Below are 10,535 nucleotides of genomic sequence, written 5' to 3' on the forward strand. Positions count from 1 at the left end.
ACCTAGCTACCTCCTTCAACAAGGCAGGCGCTTGCGCAGTCCAACCCGGCGCGCGCCACTCAGTCGCTGACGTCTATTAAGCTTTGGCTGATGTATACGACGCAGAACGCCCATACTATGCCCACGTGATGGTTAGTGCTATCAGGCCAGAGGCCCCTCGGATCAAATATCCAAATCGTAGTGGATTAGGAACGCGCGGTAACAAGCAGAGACTCACGAAAGAGGTGACCCCGTTGCCCCGTCTCGAGGACTTGCGGCAAGGGCTAAGAATGCCCGGCCATGCCTCGTAATTATCTCACGGGCACCTTCCAGGTCAACCCGTCTCCACATCACTTTCCAAGTAACAGTTGTAAAGTCCAAGTATCCGTGTGTCCAAACATCAAGAGGAAAAACCCAAGGAATCACCCCCGGTGGGTTCCACTCAATGTAATCATCAAGGTGAATGTAGAGGAATCACCCTCGAGGTTCACACTTGAGGGGTTGCACGACAGAGCCGTATCGGAAGTGGTTAAGGAGGAAATCACCCTCGATGACCACGACCGAATAGCTACACTACAGGTTAACATCAGAAGTGTTGTAGAGGTCTCACCCTCGGCACTTGATAGTAACCCAGCAGTGTCGAGCAACTAAGGGGAAAGTGATGTGCGGTGCCGGTGCCTGGTCTTCAATCCCGTTGATCGGGTCTTCAATGATGAAGCAGGGGCAACAAGGACAAGGTGGGGGTCACTGATGGATCACTAACCAACCTATACTAAGCAGTTTAGGATAAGTAGGTAAGGTACAACAACAGATACAAAAGCAGGCTATGCATCAGAATAGGTGCAAACAATAACAGTAGCAAAATCTAATGCAAGCATGAGAGAATGGAATGGGCGATATCGGGATGATCAAAGGGGGGGGGCTTGCCTGGTTGATCTGGCAAGGAGGGGTCGTTGTCGACGACGTAGTCGATCACCGGGGCATCAGCGGCCTCGGGGTCTACCGGAGAGAAGAGGGGGAAGAAACAGTAAATACATAGCAAACAGAGGTAACACTAAGCATGACATGACGATACGTAGCGCTAAGCGTGCTCTAACGCGGTCCTAGACATTATAGGTGAAGGGGGAAATCAACCGGGAAGGTGTTCCCGGTTCCGGACCTGTGTCAGACAGATGACCGGAGGGGGAAAGTTCCATGTTCAGCATGCTAGGGGCATGTGACAGATGAACGGACCGCGTATTCGGATTCATTGGATTTTTCTGAGCAACTTTCATATAGAAAACATTTTCATCGGAGTTACGGTTTAAAAGTTACGGATTTTCAAAGTTTAAACCAATTTCTGAATTATTTTAAAAGCAGAAAAGGTTTATTGCGTCAGTAGTGACGTCAGCATTGCGTCAGCTCTGCTGACCAGTCAAACTGACAGGTGGGACCCACCTGTCAGCCTCTCTGTCTAACAGAGGCTTAACTAAGCTAACAGGGTTAGTTAGGGGGCGTGGGCCCCAGCATTCAGTGACTGGTTAGTACTAACTAACTAACTAATTTAATTAATGTTTTAATTAATCATTTTTATTTAGAAAAAAAAACGTTTATTTAACAAAAATATGCGATGGGGCCCGCGTGTCAGAGACACTGTGTGCCCAGTCAGCACAGTTGACTGAGTCAACTTAGTCAACAGGGGCCCGCGGGGCCCGCTGGCAGTGACCCAGGGGGGTGGCCCTGACCGGCCACGTCGGCAGGGCGCCGGAGAAGGCTCCGGCGACCTCTCCCGCGACGGCACGATGCCAGAGACGGCCAGGATTCGCCTACAGGGGGCCAACACAGGCGCGGGCGGGCGCATTCGAACGTGCACGAGACGGCGCATCCAGCGGTGGCACTAGCACGACCGGAGATGGACTAAAATGACGGCGGCGAGCAGCGAGGCGGACGCTGGAGATCGGGCAGCGACAGAAACAGAGCTAGAGGGCGCAGGGAGACGAGCTAGAGGCTCGGGCGGCACCAGGGAGACGCCCTGAGCAAGCTCGTGTGCGCGGATGAGCATGACGACGCCCACAGCGACGACGGTGTGCTATGCGGCGGAGCTGAGCTCGGCCATGGCGGACGCGGTGGCTACGGGGGCGCACGAGTCCAGGGGAGCGAGGGAAGGGGAAATGGGGCTCACCGCGCGGCGCAAGAAAGGCCCGTGGTAGTTTAGGAGCAGCAGGAGTCTACGGTGTTCATCGGGGAAGAAGGGGATCGCCAGCAACCCGAGGAAGACGACGACGTGGTCGGCGACGCAGAGCTCCTCGGCTCCTTCCAGCGGCTTCAGAAGATGCGGCAGTCCACGGCGATGCCGAGGAGCACGGCCAGGCCGCGTCGAAGGCACGGTGGCCGCGGAGATGACGAAGACGCGGCGGCGATGGCGCTCGGAGCAGATGGAGAGAACTCGAGAGGGGATCTGGTGGGGAGAGGTAGAGGCAGAGAGGGCGAGGGGAACCTAGGAGTGGGTGGAGGTAGGTGGGGGAGGTCTCGAGGAGCCGGAGGGGGAGGCTCTTATCCACCCGCGGCGTTGCCGGCGAGGTGGTCGGGCGGCGACGAGCCCCTGTAGCGGCGCGCATCAGGGGAACAGGAGGGAGGGGAGAGCGACCGGGGAGGTTGGGCCGGCTGGGCTGGTTGGGGGCCAAGGGGGGGCAGGGGGCTGTGGGTCGCCGAGGCCCAAGGGGAGGCCAGGGCTCCCCCACCCCCTCTTCTTTTCCTTTTTTTTGTCAACAGCTTTTGCATTTTCTTTTCTTTTTCTTTTAGCCAATAAAGACTTTGCAAAAGATTATGCCATTGGACAAAATAATCTCAAAGAAATATTAGGCACTGCCCAAAAAGATTGTGAGGCTTTAGAAATAGTTTGCCATTTTCATAAATTAAAAAGGCATTTAATTTATTTCTTAGGCCACTGTTTGAAGTAGCTTAGGCCACTCAAACCTTTTTGCAAAAATGTTGGTTCACCACCAATATTAGTTGTGGAATATTCTGCACATGATGAACATTTTTGTTTTCATGTCTGAGCATTTTGAATTTCAGACAAAATTTGAATTTGAATTCAACTGGAATGTGAAAGAACATGAGACAATAATGATCAGGCACATGTTTAGCAAAAAGATTAACTTAACCCCAGGGGTTACTGTAGCATCATTACACCGGGGTGTTACAACTCTCCTCCTCTAAAAGAAATTCTCGTCCCGAGAATTAAGAGGTAGAAGGGAAAAGATCGGGGTATTCAGCCCGGAGGTTATCTTCGCGTTCCCAAGTGGCTTCCTCTTTAGTATGATTCGACCATTGCACCTTGAGGAACTTAGTAACCTTCTGGCGGGTTCGACGTTCAGCTTCTTCAAGAATGCAGATCGGATGCTCCTTGTATGTGAGATCATCTTGAATTTCAATCAATTCCGGATCCACTTCACGTTCCGGATCCTTGAAGCATCGACGAAGTTGCGACACATGGAAGACGTCATGAACGTGAGAGAACTAAGGTGGCAACTCCAGTTGATAAGCCACCAGTCCACGACGGGCGAGAATACGGAAGGGACCAATGTAGCGAGGAGCTAACTTTCCCTTGACTCCGAACCGATGAGTGCCTCTCAAAGGAGTGACACGCAGATAAGCTTGTTCACCAGGTTGATAAGTTGAACCCCAGTGTTTCCGGTCATAGTTGCTCTTCTGGCGGGATTGGGCCGCCTTGAGATTATCCCGGACAATGCGGACCTGCTCTTCAGCTTGTTGAATAATGTCCGGACCAATGAGTGCTCGTTCCCCAATTTCTGACCAATTCAGAGGGGTTCGGCACTTACGTCCATAAAGCACTTCAAAGGGTGCCATCTTCAAGCTGGCTTGATAGCTATTGTTATAAGAGAACTCCGCATAAGGGAGAGATTCTTCCCACTTCTTGCCGAAAGAAATAACACAAGCTCGAAGCATGTCTTCAAGAATTTGATTGACTCGCTCGACTTGGCCTTGGGATTGGGGATGATAAGCAGTGCTCCAGGTAATATGAGTTCCCATTGCCTCTTGGAAACTATCCCAGAACTTAGAAGTGAAAATACTGCCGCGGTCTGAACTGATCTCCTTCGGAATGCCGTGGAGTGACACAATTCGGGAGATATACAAGGTTGCCAATTGACTAGCAGTGATAGTCTCCTTGACTGGCAGAAAGTGAGCAACCTTCGAGAATTGGTCGATGACGACAAAGATAGCATCGTTACCTTTCTGAGACTTGGGAAGGCCAGTGACGAAGTCCATTTGGATCTTATCCCACTTCCATTCAGGAATCGGAAGCGGTTGTAGAAGTCCAGCCGGTTTTTGATGTTCTGCTTTGACGCGACGGCAAACGTCACATTCTTCGATATATCGAGCAATGTCTTGCTTCATCTTAGACCACCAGTACTTCTGACGGATGTCAAGATACATCTTGGTACTTCCCGGATGAATAGAGAGAGGGGTGTCATGCGCTTCTTTCATCACCTTCTCTGTCATAAGCTCGAACCGGGGTACGACAATGCGATCTCTGAAGTATAAGGTTCCATCTTCACCAAGTGAGAAATCTCTGGATTTCTCTAAGGCAAGATCCTTTTCATCAGATCAACATGAGCATCTTTGGCTTGAGCAGACTTGATTGCTTTCAGAAGAGTTGGTTCCAAAACAAGGTTATTCAGAGAACCCTGTGGAATTAGTTGAAGGTTCAGCTTGCATAGCTCTTCATAAAGGCGGGGTTGAGCTTTGTAGACCTGGTGATTATTGCAATAAGACTTTCGGCTTAGGGCATCGGCCATTACATTAGCCTTGCCAGGTGTATAAGATATACCGCAGTTGTAGTCAGCAATAGCTTCCATCCATCGCTGCTGACGGAGGTTCAGATCTGGCTGAGTAAACAGGTACTTCAGACTCTGATGATCAGTGAAGATCTCACAACGATTACCGAGAAGGTATTGTCGCCATAGCTTCAATGCAAAGATAACCGCTGCAAGCTCAAGGTCATGAACCGGGTAGTTTTCTTCGTGAGGACGCACTTGACGGGAGGCATAGGCAATCACCCTGCGCTCTTGCATTAGAACACAGCCTAATCCTTGACGTGAAGCGTCACAATAGATGACAAAGTCCTTGCGAGAATCAGGGGGAGCAAGCACTGGGGCAGAAGTCAGTTTATCCTTGAGTGCCTGGAAACTTTCCTGACATTTGTCTGTCCAATCAAACTTAACGCCTTTGTGAAGCAGATTAGTCAGTGGCTTGGCGATCTTGGAGAAGTTCTCGACAAAGCGGCGACAATAGCTGGCCAGTCCGAGAAAGCTTCTGACTTGCTTGACAGTCTTCGGAGGGGTCCAGTCAAGAATAGCCTGAACGCGCTCTGGGTTGACGGCAATACCATCCTTGGAGATAACATGACCAAGGTAGGTGACTTCGGGTAACCAGAATTCACACTTGGAATACTTGGCATAAAGTTGATGCTCTCGAAGCTTCTCCAGAACAAGACGAAGATGTTCAGCATGTTCTTCTTTATTCTTCGAATATACCAGTATATCATCCAGATAGACTACGACGAACTTGTCGAGGTAATCCATGAATATATAGTTCATCAGACGAGAGAATGTAGCTGGAGCATTGGTTAAACCGAATGACATGACGGTGTACTCGTAAGAACCATAACGAGTCACAAATGCGGTCTTTAGAATATCCTCTTCACGAACACGGATCTGGTGGTAACCCAACCTCAAGTCGAGTTTAGAGAATATCGATGAACCAGCCAGTTGATCATACAGATCATTGATCCGAGGAAGGGGATATTTGTTTTGAATTGTAGCTTGGTTGATAGGACGATAGTCTTGGACCAAATGGTTCGTACCGTCCTTCTTCTTGACGAAGAGAGAAGGTGCTCCCCAAGCAGAGGAACTTGGACGAATGAAACCCTTGTGAAGAGATTTGTCGATTTCCTCCTTAAGCTCAAGGAGTTCATGAGGTGGCATCTTGTAGGGTCGTTTTGCAATAGGAACGGTGCCTGGTTTCAAGTCGATGACGAACTCGACAGCCCGAGCAGGGGGTATTCCTGGAAGTTCTTCTGGAAATACGTCTTGGAAGTTGCGAACGATTGGAATCTTTTCAATTCCCTCAAGAGGTGCCGCGTTCAACGCATTCAAAGCATAAAGTCGTGCTTCAGCGTTTTGAACAAGCTGAGCATGGTAGGTTACAATCTCATATGAAGGATGTAGGAGGTGAACGACCTTGGTAGCGCAAACGATAGAGGCAGTATGCGCTTTCAACCATTCCATTCCCAGAATGAGGTCAATATTGGAAGACTCCAGAATAATGGGAGAAACAAGGAATTCCAACCCTTCAATTTCAACAGGAACGTCGCGACCAATCATGGTAGTTTGACATCGGCCCGCAGGGGTGCGTACCACTATCGGAGTGTTCATGGGCTCGCATCGAATGTCATGTGCGTAAGCAAAATTTTCTGACATGAATGAATGTGATGCTCCTGAATCAAACAAAACAGAAGCTGGTACTGAATTAACAAGGAGAGTACCCATCACAGTGGCAGGCTGGTCTTGAGCTTCATTCAGATCAATATGATTAGCCTGACCACGACCATAAGGTCTGGTATTGTTGTTATGGGGCTGATTGTTACGGTCAGTTGAAGATAGAGCCAGCTGGCTCTTTTTCTGAGTGCACTCTTTAGCAAGGTGGCCGGGGCGGCCACATCTGAAGCACAGACCATCATTGGGATTGGGAGCATAAGCTTGGGGCGGTACAGCCCGAAGGGGCTGCCTCTGCGGTTGAGGAGGCAGACGAGGTGCAACATAGGACTGTCTTGGTGCAGGTGCAGTTGGACGATACATGCTGTGGGGAATCCATATCCGACGCTTCTGCGCTGACGGGCCCGAAGATGGGCCAGCGTCACGGCTACGCCTGAGGGATCCCTGGTGTTCCTGAAGACCAGTCTCAACCTGAATAGCCTTGTTCACCAAGGTGGCGAAGTCGGCAAAGTCATGAACGAGCAATGCTAGCTTAATATCAGGGTGAAGTCCATCACGAAACTTCTCTTGCTTACGAGCATCAGTTGCAATGTCTTCTTCAGCATAACGTGACAAGTCCAGAAATTCCCGTTGATAAGCATCTACAGTCTTGTTGCCTTGGGTGAGGTTGCGGAACTCTCGCTTCTTCCTGTCCATGGTTCCCTGAGGAATGAAACGGGCACGGAAGGCAGCTTGGAAATCCGGCCAAGTAATGACCGTTCCAGCAGGTAGGGTACGCCTGTGGCTGTCCCACCATTGAGCAGCAGGACCCTTCAGAAAGAAAGATGCGAAGGTGACATAGCTGGCAGGGGCAACACTAGCAGACTCCATTTCATATGTGATGTCGCGGAGCCAGTCATCAGCATCAAGGGGTTGAGTTGAGCTGCGGTAGATAGATGGGTTGAGGCGCATGAAGTCCTGCAGAGTTACTCGGGTTGGATGTTGATTCATGTTCGGACGAGGAAACTGAGCCATCATTCCTTCCATGAACTGGCGACTTAACTCAAACTGTTGCCTCATTCCAGTAAAGAATTCAGGCGGTGGTGGGTCGTTGGCACCACAGCCACGACCAGCGGGTCTAACCATCCTGCTAACATGTAACAGGGGTAGTTCAGCATTGAGCATTTGCAAAGATAAGGATCAGTCATGATGAAAACATGCATAATGAAGGAGGTACGATGGATTCCACTCCGTAGTCAACACGACAGGGTGTGCACTACTCAAAAAGCTATTCTAAGGAATAACTATGGCTTCATCCAACTTCGGGGTGAATGTGGTCACGGGATTCTAATGTTAGTAAATTCATTTAACCCGAGTAGAAGAGAGTTCAAAGTCCCAGAGTATAGACGAGGAGTAAAAGATGCTAATACCACCCAATAGCCACGTGGGCCCGTAAGCCACACAGCCAATGTTAGTAAAAGTTTTCAGTGACTAGACTCAACTTCGGCCAAGGAGTTGGAAAGGGGGCTACCTACAGGCAGTCGGCTCTGATACCAACTTGTGACGCCCTCGGTTCAATCGTACACTAATCATACACGCAAATGTGTACGATCAAGATCAAGAACTCACGGGAAGATATCACAACACAACTCTAGACACAAATTAAAATAATACAAGCTTTATATTACAAGCCAGGGGCCTCGAGGGCTCGAATACATCAGCTTGAATACAAACGAGTCAGCGGAAGCAACAATATCTGAGGACAGACATAAGTTAAACAAGTTTGCCTTAAGAAGGCTAGCACAAAAGCATCTACGATCGAAAAGGCAAGGCCTCCTGCCTGGGAGCCTCCTAACTACTCTTGGTCGTCGGCGTCCGTCACGTGGTAGTAGGCACCCTCGGGGTAGCAGCAGTCGTCAAAGGTGGCATCTGGCTCCTGGACTCCACCATCTGGTTGCAACAACCAGAAAAAGAAAGAAAGGGGAAAAGGGGAAGCAAAGCAACCGTGAGTACTCATCCAAAGTACTCGCAAGCAAGGATCTACACTACATATGCAACATTATCAAAGGAAGGTTGTATATGTGGACTGGGCTGCAAAAATGCCAGAATAGGGAGAAGGCCTAGTCCTATCGAAGACTAGCATCTTCTGGAAACCACCCTCTTGCAGCAAACAGGAGGGAGTAGAGTAGCATAAAGTAAAGCGGTAGTAGTGTTATCAACCTCGGCCAGAGATCCTTTCTCGACTCCCTGCGAGAAAGCAATCCCAGAGCCATACTATCCAGTTATCATCACAATCAAATCCTCATCACCATCCAGTTCTCATCACAAGTATCCAGTTCTAGTTGTATCGATCGGGATACAACTCCAAGTGTCCGTTACCGTAGGACAGGCTATCAATAGATGTTTTCTTCCCTGCAGGGGTGCACCAACTTACCCACCACGCTCGCTTAACTCCGGCCGGACACACTTTCCATGGTCATGCCCGGCCTCGGCCAAACAATACGCCGCAACCCGACCTAGACTTAACAGAGAGGTCAGCACGCCGGACTAAACCTATGCCCCCAGGGGTCATGGGCCATCTCCCCGGAAACTCCTGCACGTTGCGTACGCGGCCGGTGAGCAGACCTAGCTACCTCCTTCAACAAGGCAGGCGCTTGCGCAGTCCAACCCGGCGCGCGCCACTCAGTCGCTGACGTCTATTAAGCTTTGGCTGATGTATACGACGCAGAACGCCCATACTATGCCCACGTGATGGTTAGTGCTATCAGGCCAGAGGCCCCTCGGATCAAATATCCAAATCGTAGTGGATTAGGAACGCGCGGTAACAAGCAGAGACTCACGAAAGAGGTGACCCCGTTGCCTCGTCTCGAGGACTTGCGGCAAGGGCTAAGAATGCCCGGCCACGCCTCGTAATTATCTCACGGGCACCTTCCAGGTCAACCCGTCTCCACATCACTTTCCAAGTAACAGTTGTAAAGTCCAAGTATCCGTGTGTCCAAACATCAAGAGGAAAAACCCAAGGAATCACCCCCGGTGGGTTCCACTCAATGTAATCATCAAGGTGAACGTAGAGGAATCACCCTCGAGGTTCACACTTGAGGGGTTGCACGACAGAGCCGTATCGGAAGTGGTTAAGGAGGAAATCACCCTCGATGACCACGACCGAATAGCTACACTACAGGTTAACATCAGAAGTGTTGTAGAGGTCTCACCCTCGGCACTTGATAGTAACCCAGCAGTGTCGAGCAACTAAGGGGAAAGTGATGTGCGGTGCCGGGGCCTGGTCTTCAATCCCGTTGATCGGGTCTTCAATGATGAAGCAGGGGCAACAAGGACAAGGTGGGGGTCACTGATGGATCACTAACCAACCTATACTAAGCAGTTTAGGATAAGTAGGTAAGGTACAACAACAGATACAAAAGCAGGCTATGCATCAGAATAGGTGCAAACAATAACAGTAGCAAAATCTAATGCAAGCATGAGAGAATGGAATGGGCGATATCGGGATGATCAAAGGGGGGGGGCTTGCCTGGTTGATCTGGCAAGGAGGGGTCGTTGTCGACGACGTAGTCGATCACCGGGGCATCAGCGGCCTCGGGGTCTACCGGAGAGAAGAGGGGGAAGAAACAGTAAATACATAGCAAACAGAGGTAACACTAAGCATGACATGACGATACGTAGCGCTAAGCGTGCTCTAACGCGGTCCTAGACGTTATAGGTGAAGGGGGAAATCAACCGGGAAGGTGTTCCCGGTTCCGGACCTGTGTCAGACAGATGACCGGAGGGGGAAAGTTCCATGTTCAGCATGCTAGGGGCATGTGACAGATGAACGGACCGCGTATTCGGATTCATTGGATTTTTCTGAGCAACTTTCATATAGAAAACATTTTCATCGGAGTTACGGTTTAAAAGTTACGGATTTTCAAAGTTTAAACCAATTTCTGAATTATTTTAAAAGCAGAAAAGGTTTATTGCGTCAGTAGTGACGTCAGCATTGCGTCAGCTCTGCTGACCAGTCAAACTGACAGGTGGGACCCACCTGTCAGCCTCTCTGTCTAACAGAGGCTTAACTAAGCTAAC

The sequence above is a fragment of the Triticum dicoccoides genome, chromosome 3B (assembly GCF_002162155.2).
Source record: "Triticum dicoccoides isolate Atlit2015 ecotype Zavitan chromosome 3B, WEW_v2.0, whole genome shotgun sequence".
In the NCBI taxonomy this organism is placed as follows: Eukaryota; Viridiplantae; Streptophyta; class Magnoliopsida; order Poales; family Poaceae; genus Triticum; species Triticum dicoccoides.